This window comes from Mauremys reevesii, linkage group 12, assembly GCF_016161935.1.
Source record: "Mauremys reevesii isolate NIE-2019 linkage group 12, ASM1616193v1, whole genome shotgun sequence".
NCBI classification, from domain to species: domain Eukaryota; kingdom Metazoa; phylum Chordata; order Testudines; family Geoemydidae; genus Mauremys; species Mauremys reevesii.
The window spans coordinates 25,568,201-25,580,050 of NC_052634.1; the positions used below are offsets into that span (position 1 = coordinate 25,568,201).

Here is an 11,850-nt window from a genome sequence, read left to right on the forward strand (position 1 = left end):
CCTCAGCCCCTGTGCCAGGATCCCTCAAGCAGAGCCTGGAGTCCTGCCCCTGGCGTCTGTACTATTGACAAAGACTAAGTGACAGGGACAAAACACTCAAATCCCGCCTGGTGCGGGGAGCCAGGTTTGCTCTTCAAATTCTGTCGTTGGTACATTTCCAGGCCTGGGAATGTCCCCCAACAGCATTGAATGGGAAGCTGCCTGCAGAACAGTTACACTGCACAGAGCGCCTGTGGAGGAGGGGTGGGAATTAGTAACATTTTGAGGATCGTTTGGGAAATGAGCCTTTGCTGACAAGGAGCAAAGAATCCTGTGGCACCTTATAGACTAACAGACATTTTGCAGCATGAGCTTTCGTGGGTGAATACCCACTTCATGGGATGCAAGACTATTCACCCACGAAAGCTCATGCTGCAAAACATCTGTTAGTCTATAAGGTGCCACAGGATTCTTTGCTGCTTTTACAGATCCAGACTAACACGGCTACCCCTCTGATATTTGATGACAAGGTTTGTCTCTGTTCATATTTCACCTTCAGGTGTTATGTTGAGGGATCTTTAGTATATTTTTGTGAGGTTAATAACTATCTCCTCAACTTTATTTACTCAACTTAAAAATTGGTGTCACTTGATTTTTGCATCTCCCTGTGAAAATACAACTGACACGTGTGGCTTTCTACAGGGGGTCATGATGTTATAGTTGGGGAATTCAGTCTATGTACTTCTGGGGGGGTGTTGCTTTTTTACAGCTGCCTCACGGCCAGGCACACCGGGCTGTTAGCTGCACCCACTGTCCTTGCCAGGGGCCCCTGCTGAACCCTGGGCGGCTGCACTGCCGTGCTGGGGTGACTCTGCAGGGGGAGAAGCTGCTGTGGAGCAATGTAGAGCAGGTGCAGGAAGGAGACGAGGTCACTATTCACATTCTGAACTGCACGGTTTTCACTCCCAGCCCTACCGGTGCCCCTCAGTCCCGACCCGCAGCCCCCTGGGCTCCCTCCTGAGCTCCTCAGTCACTGCATGGCTGGTGCTCCTCACTCCCAACCCGCAGCCCCCGCTATCCCAGCCCTGACCTCCAGACTCACAGCTCTGCTGGTGCCCCTCACTCCTGACCTGCAGCCCTCTGGGTTCCCCCTAGCTATAGCAGTGCCCCTCACTCCCGACCCGCAGCCCCTTGGTTCCCTGCTTTGCTCCCCAGTCACTGCACTGCCGGTTCTCCTCACTCCTGACCCGCAGCCCCTGCTATCCCAGTCCTGACCTCCAGACTCACAGCTCTGCTGGTGCCCCTCACTCCCGACCCGCAGCCCCCTGCGCTACCTCCAGCTCTGACGGTGCCCCTCACTCCTGACCCGCAGCCCCTGCTATCCCAGTCCTGACCTCCAGACTCACACCTCTGCTGGTGCCCCTCACTCCCAACCTGCAGCCCCCTGGTTTCCCCCCAGCTCTACCGGTGCTCCTCACTCCTGACCCGCAGCCCCCTGGGCTCCCTGCTGAGCTCCCCAGTCACTGCGTGGCTGCTGCCCCTCACTCCCGAACCGCAGCCCCCTGGGATCCCCGCTGAGCTCCCCAGTCACTGCGTTGCCAGTGCACCTCACTCCCGACCTGCAGCCCCTGCTATCCCAGCCCTAACCTCCAGACTCACAGCTCTGCTGGTGCCCCTCACTCCCGACCCGCAGCCCTGCTATCCCAGTCCTGATCTCCAGACTCACAGCTCTGCTGGTGCCCCTCACTCCTGACCTGCAGCCCCCTGGGCTCCCTCCAGCTCTGACAGTTCCCCTCACTCCCAACCCGCAGCCCCCTGGGCTCCCTCCAGCTCTACTGGTGCCCCTCACTCCTGACCCGCAGCCCCCTGGGCTCCCTCCAGCTCTGATGGTACCCCCCCCCCCGACCCACAGCCCTTGCTATCCCAGTCCTGACCTCCAGACTCACAGCTGATTGCTTTGAGAGACTGGTAGTGAGTTGGGTGTGGTGGCTGGAGAACAGACAAAGTGGTTACTGGTTTATGATTTTCTGTTTGCTTCTTTCGGGTAAGGGAAATAGGGAAAGAAAAATAAGCAAACTAATGAAGAGTGAAGAGCAGAAGAAGCTAGAACTGCACAGGTTGCAAGTTGCTGCCCAGAAAGGCTGAATACTGGGCGCTGGGAAAGTCTCTGTTAACTAAGAAGCCCCTGAGCTGAGGGCATCCCAGTTTCAGTGAACTGCAGAGGGGGTGTCTCAGCACAAGAAAGCAGGAAAATGACCACCAGTGAGGTAGCTACTTAACTAGAGCGGGCCAGACTGGGAGCAGAAGAGAAGGCAAAGGACCGGGAGTTTCAATGGAAGCTCAAAGAAGCAGAGGCACCTGTGCACAGAAGGGCTATGGAAGCAGAGGCAGCCAGGGAGGGAGCTGCTCACAAAAGAGCCCTGGAGTTAAGAGACAGAGAAATAGATGCCCAAACTGAGGCCCAGAAGCATGAACTGGCTGTTATGAAGTGGAAGAGACAAAACCCTCCAGCAGCTGGCTGCACGTCCCCAAAAATCCACAAATGGGCGTGACTATGTCCACAGTATGATGAATCCAGTGATATTGCTGAATATTTCATCACCTTTGAGAGACTCTGCACCGCTGTGAAATCCCTGGTGATCAAAAAATGGTCACATTGGTAGCCAAATTGACTGGAAGAGCTATGGACATATTGAATGAAATGCCTATTGATGATGCTACAAACTATGGTAAATGTAAGGAACTAGTTTTAAAACATTTTCAGATGACACCTGAAACCTACAGGATTAAATTCAGGAGTCTTAAGAGGGGGTCTGGATTCAGTAATGTGGCTTATGTAAATGAAATGAGAGATTTGTTAGATACGTGGGTGAGGGGAAAAGGCATTACAAGCTTTGAAGGAATGTGTGATTTGGGCCAAGGGCAGGCATGGTTGCAATGCACCCTTCCTTGCCAACACCTCAAACACATGCCTGAATTAAAAACCTTCTCCAAAGAGGCAGAACAATCTGCATCAGAGCACTTACGAGGGTACACAAAGGAATTCGGAAATGTAATAGACACTAAACAAGCTAAATTGTGTGAACAAAACCTGTCCGCCGTAGCTTTGCTGTTAATCTGGGGGTCTTTTGCTACGTCATCAAGACCAAGGAGTTAATACTAGTGGTAAACCCTTTAAAGGTGTGGGACATACCTGATTTATAGGGGGAAAAAAACTTTTGTACATGCTAAGGATGGTGACAAGACAGTCCCACAGGCATTGTTTCTTTTCAACTCATACCTGTAAACAGGCTGGAAGCTTGGCACAGCAGCAAAAGCATAACAGGCCTACGCTGCTGTGTGGGAGAGAAAACCGAGGCACATTGGTGGCTAAATGCCAAGACACCTACACATTAACAGATATTGCTGTCTGAACTCTGTTAGCAGTACTACACCCCAACATGTTTTCAGGCAGCCGGGGACCAGGAACCCCATACCTTGCTAGACCACCCATGTAGGACATCATACAGTTTAAAGGTACTGAAAGGGGGTGTGACCAGAGACAAGCAGGGATTTTAGGCGTCCCGCCTCCATCATGGACAGTGTCCAAGCGTCTGGCAGTAAGTTCAGGAAGAGGGTGTGACGTTGCACACACCCCCCCCCCCCCAAGGCCCACCCTTCAGCATTCCTGGGGAAAGACCAACATGGCCAACATGACTTTGGGCCAGTAGGTAATAAATAAATAAAAAAGGTCAACCAAGGGGGCTGTCTCCTGTGCCTGGCTGCAGCCCAGCTGCAGGACTCAGAGTAAACCCAGCTCCCATCCCTCCCTACAGGGCTCCAGGCAAGGCCAGCCTGCTGGATCCGGCCTCCCCTCTGGTGCGCACGTCACAACAGCCAGCAGGCAAAAGACTGGCTCCTGCGTCATTTCAAAGAGCAAGACAAAGCCTTGAGACTCCAACTTAGGTATGAAGCAACAGGTCCCAGAGTTCCCCTGAGATCTGAGCTCAGCTCGCACTAGTCAGTGTTCTGACAGCTGAACTTTATGCCAGGGGACCAGATGGTGTCACAGTCTCTAGACACCTGTGACTCTCAGCTGGCAGGTTTGCACTCTGCATTCACAGCTTCTCTGCAGCTGCTCCCGCTCTCTTCCCCCCTCGGCTTTCTCAGCACCTGGCCCCACAGCGCTTCCTGCCAAACAGAGACTGCGCTTTCTGGGCCCGCTCCTGCAGATGTGAGCTTCTATCCTGCTTCCTAAGGACTCAGCAGGAGAAAGGGGCGTTCCCAGGAAATTGCTACAGCTTCTGGGAATCCATGTGTGGCTCTGTGATACCACCAGGAATCATTTGGCTCCTGGCAAACAAGGCAACTTAAAAGCTGAGTGCTTAGAGAGGGGCAGCTCAAATCCTGGGCTCCCAGATTAAGAGCCTGATGCTTTAACCAACGGAGCTAACCAGACTCGCTGGCAGAGTCTCCTCCTTTTACCACAAGAGCGAGCAGGCAAAAAAACCTCCCAGCAACCCCTCCTCTTGTTCTGCACAGCCACTGCCTGTCAGCAGGGTTCCCCCTGTCCTCCTCCCTCAGTGCGACTAAATCTCCACACCTAGACAGCCGGTCCGGCTGCTGCACCCCAATCCCCCATGCCTGAGCCTCCCTGGCAAAACCCTGCACCTGGCTCCATAGAATTAAGTCTCACGTCTCGCTGGGAACTCGACTTCTTGTGCCCAGAGAGTCTCCGCCCCCCTCAGTAGCTGACCTGAGAAACACAGTGTCTGCCTTTTCCAAAGAAGAGCTTAGACCCCCTCATCATGTGGCCTAAAGGATAAGGCATCTCCCTGTGGATCGGATGATTCAGGATTTGAGTCCCCTCATGGTTGTGCTCACTTTGGGCTGAACGTCCTGCTCCCTTCAGGGCTGGAACCGCTTCTTGGCGGCTCAGGCCAATGCTCTGGCTTCAGCTAGAGCCCCAGGAAGGAGTTGGGGGTTGGGCGTCACAAAGGCTGGGGCATGAGCCCCAGGTGCTTCCAGTCTCACCTTTGCCCTTCCTGACTTGCCAAAGAAAATGGGCGGCTGCCCGGGCTAGAGTGTGGAGCAGTTTCCCTCTTCCAAGTGTGCGCCTGTCCCTGTTCTAAGGGCTTGCAAGTTAAAGCGCATTAAAGCAGCTCCGGGGGTCCTAACTCCTGAGGTGTCCACACTCGCAAGGCACATGGAGCGCCTGGGCTCTGCAGCTGGAGCGCTCCTGGTAATCCACCTCCATGAGAAGCATAAAGCTCGCTGAGCCCTGCTGAAATGCCCGGGCGTCACTGCACTGTGATTGGCTTCCGGAATTGTCCCATAATCCTCTGAAGTCAAGTGCCCACTCTGGTCATTGTTTTGAAATCGGCTGCAGGCATGCGGATATCCCCTTTCAAAGCTCCGTTTCTGACAGCCGGCTGCTTATCTGCTCCGGGACAAAGAACCATTAGTGTGGAATGCTGCTGCTGTTGTGAGTGTGTATGAGGGGAGGTGGGGGTCTGCTGCTGTCCAAACACACAAGACAGCATGCTGACACACTCTCAGCCCCCCAAACACACTATCACTCCCCCCACATACACACAACACACTCCCTGTCACACTCCACCCCCGCCCCCATTTGAAAAGCATGTTGCAGCCACTTGCACACTGGGATAGCTACCACAGTGCACTGCTCTCTGTGGCATTGCCAGAGCTGCTAATGTGGCCACTCCAGTGCACTTGCAGCTGTCAGAGTAAACACACGGCAGCGGTTTCGCTGCTGCGGTCTCCGAGGGCTGGTTTCACTCCCAGCGCTCTACCTCTGCAAGTGTAGCCAAGCCCTAAATTTGCCAGACCAACCGAACTCAGTAACTGCCCTCCACCACCATGTGCAGGGAGTAGGGGCACCGTGGAGCACACACCACACTTACTGGCTCAGCCTTGTGCATGCTGGGGTGGCCACCTCCCCGCTGATGAGTCCTGGTCCCACCGTCTCCATAGAGCTCCAGTCTGCCCTGCTGCCATCCCTGTCTGTGTTGTCTTCTCTAGCAGTTTACTGGAAGGTGCGCGTGTAGCCGTGTTGTCTCCAAGGGCGAAAGCAGGAAGAATGGTGCCTTTAGAGCCCACCCAATATTCCATAACATAGTTAAGGAAAATATTTCTCAATGAACTCTCAGTAAAAGATCAGAAACTGCCAGTGTCTGCATCAGTCTACGATCATTGGTATTTTCTTGAAATTTGTCAGACCAACCTAACACCTAACACACATTTGAACCTCTTTTCACACCGTTGTTCATTCTCAAGGCCTGCTTTGCCTCCAGACAGATCCGTTCTCTTTCAGAACAGCCTTGCTCTTACACTGAGGTGTCGGAGTAAACACTTCCCTTCACTCTATTCTCAGACAAACACTAGTATTAAGTGTTTGCTACTGATGGGTCTAGAAAGCATTTGTCAAGTGGAAGATGCCATTTCTGAGGGATTGTTCCCAAGATTCAGTACTTTGTGTTCCAACATCTCCCAACTTCCTTGGTGACAACAAGACCAAGGTTTCTTTGCAATATACAAGAAGAAAGGAGTTTTTCAACCCAGATGGGACTGGGACCCACAATCCTTGGCTTAGGAAGCCAATGCCTGATCCATTAGGCCACTGGGGCTCTTAACTGTGCATGAAAGAGGGATGGAAATTCACTCTCATAATTGCACATTCCTCACATTCACTCAGAAGCCAAATACCCCATTTAATCGCCTTACAGAAATGACCAACCTAACAGAAGCCCCACTTCCCTCCCAAACTGACACCCAGTGGGGGAAGCCAGGACAACAGGGTGGGGCGGCAAGTGGTGGCCAGACTTTCACCGCCAGGGTCTAGTCTAGCTCAGGGTCCAGCTCAACTTCCTCCCCGCACCACTGGCCCCCAGTCCCCTTCCCCCACCAGGTCAACCTGGGTACTAGGGCAGGAACGGGGTAAGGCAGCAAGTCAAGCTGAGCAAGGCAGGCAAAAGTGAGTCTTGTCTTCATGGGCCGCTCCCAATGACGTCCTTTTTTGTGTGCAACTGCTGCAAAAACCTCCCGGCCAGAGAAGCAACAGGCCAAAATGCTGCTATACAGCTGCCAAAGTAGCTCAGTTGGGAAAGTGTTAGACTGAAGTTCTTTCATCCTCTTTGTGCAGGGGTGGCTTGCTCCCAGGGAGAGCAACAGCACCTTGACCTGAGGCAAATACCTGATATTGTTTCTTCCTCTAGTTGGCCCACCTGACCTATAAGGATGGGAGCTGTCTTTCCCACATGACTTCTTTGTCAGCCCAAAATGGCGGGAACAGAGTGAGGCAGGGCGGCCCTCGGAGATGGTGCCAGAGGGGGCAGGGACTTGGGAGGAAAGCTCCTCTGCAAAGCTGAGTGACGACAGTACTGGGGAAGGGGCATCTGGCACGTGGAATGTGGCAGGGATTCAGAGGCCCAAGAGGATGCACTTGATGTTAAGGTGTGAAAGGAAAGATCTGTGGTAGGAACTGGCTCCCTTCCTCTGGACTGTTTGGTGTTGAGGTGGATTTTAATTGTCTCAGCCGGCCTGAGAACCACAGGTCCTGTTTTCTTGACCGTGAGAGGAAACGTTTTTACAATGAGCACTACCTGGCGCAGGTCTGTAGCGAGGTCGGCTTAGAGGACGTGTTTCTCCTTAATGGTACCAGTGGAGGGCGGGCGGGGGCCTCCTATTCCTCTGACCCGAGCTCACACCAGCCGCAGAGGGGATACACCTTTCTGCGGGGACAGGCCAGGAGTCGCATTGACCGGATTTCCGTGAAGGAGAGCACGTCGACAGCCCAGTGCAGGGTGGAGCCAATGGACTGTTCAGATCATACAGCTCTCACCGTGTGCTCGGTGTGGGCAATTCCCTGACCCACAGCAGAGGATATTGGAAGCTGAACATCCAGAGCTTGCAAGATAAAGGAGCAGGGGGGCGAAGCCTGGCGGTGTTGGCAGAACGGGAAAGCATCAGAGGGTTCTGTGGTAACCAGGGGGATTGGTGGGAGTCGGTGAGGGAGGAGTTGGCGGCTTTGTTCCGGCGGTCAGGCAAACACTGCAACATTAAAGAAACCAATGGTGCCAAGTCCTGCAGCGTCTCCTGTGGGATTCCCACAAGAGCATCCAGGCAGGGGAGCCAGTCAGCGTGTGACTGTATGACCGGATCAAGCGACAGCTGCCCGAGTTCCAGGATATGAGGCTCCAGCTGGCCGATATGAGTGGGAGCACCGAGTGAAGGGAGGGGGTGGCCTCCCCTGACATTTTTGCAGCCTGCAGGGAACAAAGATAAAGTAGGGGGATGCGGGGACTCAGGGCAGGCCCCACGGACACGGTAGATGAGGATTATTAGTTGATGGAGGAGGAAAGAGAGTCCTGCGAGAGGAAGCCGCTGGTGGGAAGAACATGAGGCTTTTAACTGGGGGCGGTCCAGTGTTTGAGCCCTAGTTTTAGCAGCTGGCTTTTAAGCTGCTGTGCAGGCCAGTCACCTAACACATCCTGGGCAAGTCCAGAGCCACACATGGATTCCCAGAAGCCATAGCAATTTCCTAGAAAGGCCCCTTTCTCCTGCTGAGTCCTTAGGAAGCAGGATAGAAGCCCACATCTGCAGGAGCAGGCCCAGAAAGCACAGTCTCTGGTTGGCAGTGAGCACTGTGGGGCCAGGTGCTGAGAAAGCCGAGGGGAGAAGAGAGCGGGAGGAGCTGCAGAGAAGCTGTGAGTGCAGAGTGCAAACCTGCCAGCTGAGGGTCACAGGTGTCTAGAGACTGTGACACCATCTGGTCCCATGGCGTAAAGTTCAGCTGTCAGAACACTGACTAGTGCGAGCTGAGCTCAGATCTCAGGGGGACTCTGGGACTTGTGGCTTCATACCTAAGCATAGGTGGAGTTTCAAGGCTTTGTCTTTCTCTTTCAAATGACTCGGGAGCTGGTTTTTTGCCTGCTGGCTGTTGTGACTTGCGCACCAGAGGGGACGCCGGATCCAGCAGGCTGGCCTTGCCTGGAGCCCTGTAGGGAGGGATGGGAGCTGGGTTTACTCTGAGTTCTGCAGCTGGGCTGCAGCCAGTCACAGGAGGCCGCCCTCTTGGTTGACCTACTGGCCCAAAGTCACTTTGGTGGCATTGGTCTTTCCCCAGGACTGCTGAGGCACAGGCCTTAGGGAGGGAGACTCAATCCCCCTCCCTCTTGGTCAGGGCGGAAGAGGTGGCTGTAAGAGCAGCCAGGTTTCTGAGCTGGGCCTTCCAGCGTCTGGGGAGGGTGGAGCTGACTGGGGCATGGTGCTGGCAAAATGCCTCAGGGCGCTGGCGGGAGGAGCAGGCCAGGGCCAGGGCTGGGAAGAGAGAGAGAGAGAGAGAGAGAGAGAGACCAGCAGGTTTCCTCCATTGTTTCCTACTCTTTTTCTTCCGTAGTTTCTCCTCTGCATGAACTTGCTCACTTTCTCCATGAGCCTGGCTAGCTCAGTTGGCAGAGCATCAGACTTTTAATCTGAGGGTCCAGGGTTCAAGTCCCTGGTCAGGCACTCAACTATTCCCCAAGGTCTTAAAAAGCTCTGTCTCCAGAGTCCTTCTTCTCTTCAGGATTTTGCCTTTCCTAAGAAGGGGTTCTGTGTGTGGGTTTGAAGGGGCAACTTCCTGATACCCTCTCTCTCCTCGCAGGCTGGAGGAATAAAGGCCTCTGGGCAGGGGCAGCCCTAGACTAGCTGCAGCACCTGGTGCCCTAGGCAAACCCCGCAATTGTCACCCCCCACCCCCAAGGGCAGAGCTAGGCTGAGGTTTTTTGGTAAACTGGGAAACATTTTGCCCCTTTTTTCCTTTTAATGTTTTTAAGCCTTTTTTTTTAAACAGAGGCTTAATTATTCGGTTTGTCCATCCATCCGCCTGTCCAACCAATGTTTCTTTCTCCATCCTTCTGGTTCTGGCTGCCCCTTACTACAGCCATAACTTTGGTCTTGAACTTTATAGAGTAGTGAGGTACCTTAAGGGTTAAATGCTAAATCCCAAACCCAAACAACACTAGTTACCTGTGTCTGGCAAAAGGTGTCCGGCAGTTTTGCCACTTTGAATGATTCAAATGGATTTTCAGTGGCATTATAAAAAAACCCAACAAAGCAGAACCAAACCAATTCATCTTAAACCTACAAAACAAGAGTTTTACAAACCATGAGTGTCAGTTTAGGTCCTTAAAACCGTACATCATCACACACAAAGTTCTCTGTTGCCTAACATCCCTTTTTACACAACTGAACCCTGACTGCACGTCCATCTTGTACAACCAGAGCCAGCCAGGGGCAGGCAAGTTAAGTGCCAATAGAAACTCCAGTCATTCCTGTAGTGATTTTGATTACATTACCCAGGAGTCAAATCATTTTGATGAGATCATCTCTCCGCCTGCTGCCTGGAGCCGTCCCCTATAGACCATTTCTGTGGGCAAAGGGCCCATTTCCCCTCAGAATGGCTGTAAAGGTTTCTCGGGACAAAACATAGTGGTGGTAGTAGACACTGAACCTGACCCTCTTGTATAATTTAATTACCAAACTTCTATCAAATGTGACTGCACAGAGCTGCACATACAGTTACATTCACTGAAAGTGAGCAACCGTCCCCAGAACTCACTGCCGGGAGCCTTAAAGTATCTGCCAGTGGCACAGGTACCTTTTAAGTACCAAGACGTGCAGAGACACATCTTCCATGGGAACCAGCCGGCGTGTGCAGAGCAAAGGTTGCCCACGGGCGCTGTGTCAGGATCTGGCACCGCGTGAGACAATGGACCACTTTCTGGTGGCTGTTTTTTTTCCCCAACAGGTGTGGGGACTTCTGGCTACATGATGGTGGCTGCCAGACTCAGTTGGACAGGATTCTTCTCAGCTCACCTGAGGCTTGTTCCTGGACAAACGAGGGCAACCACAGGGCGCCAGCAGAACCAGCTGCAGCAAGGGCGCCCTCCGCAGGGGCCGCTGTATAGTGGGCAGGTGTCACGGGACACACTGCGCCTGCTCAATGTCAGAAAATCCCCTTCAGACTAAACCAGTTTGTTTCTCGAAATCAAAACAAGTGGGATGAAAGTTCTTTGCAAAAATATTTTGTTGCAAAACAAAAGCATCTCCTGATTGTCACAGTGTGTTAAATTGTCTCGTCACACACAAAGAGGAGACACTTAGACCACAAACATTAGATAAGATGCTTCAGTCTGAGCTAAGTAGTTGCTGCTCTTAACAATTTCAAAATAAAAATCAAATAGACTATTCCAGCTATTCTAATATGTCATAATCTGCTCTGAGTAAACGTGATAGGACATCTCATATTATGCACTACTCCTATTGACACTCTCCAATGGATCCTCATCCTCTACCCACCGTGAGGTAGCTGGGAGCAGATCATTATTATCCCTACTTGAAAGAGGGAGAAGCTAAGGCTGAGAAAGGAGAATTGACTTGTCTTAGGTCACACAGCCAGCCAGGGGCAGAGTTGGAAATAGGACCCAAGAGCCCTGATTTTCAAACTAACCATCAGATCTTGAATTTCAAACATTGAATGACTTGAGTAAAGTGCTCTCCGATGAGCTCCAGACCAACAACAGTGCCCAGTAATTATTCAGCATGTATTTTAGGAGAACTGCAATGTTAGAGAGAATCATGAACTGCTCAGAGACCATTAATACAGCGAAGCAGCAAAATTTGTCAAACATATGACTGGTTCTGACTTATTTCCTTGGTCTTAAAAGAGAACAACAAGGACCTGAGTCTCCCCCTGTCAATAACCCCCTGCTCAGCCAATCAGGGTAGAGACTGAGGATGGGAGGCTGAGGGTTCTCACCAGAGAGCCCAAAGGATGGCCCAGGTTACCGGTGGGGATCACTGCCAGAGCACTATTTCAGCCCCACATTT

The 11,850-nt window shown here is 52.5% G+C and overlaps 1 non-coding gene across 1 annotated transcript; it reads left to right on the forward strand.

Moving 5' to 3' along the window:
- The first annotated feature begins 9,413 nt into the window (after positions 1-9,413).
- Positions 9,414-9,486, forward strand: TRNAK-UUU. Its single transcript has one exon. It is a non-coding gene; the product is annotated as a tRNA-Lys (tRNA).
- Positions 9,487-11,850: the final 2,364 nt, after the last annotated feature.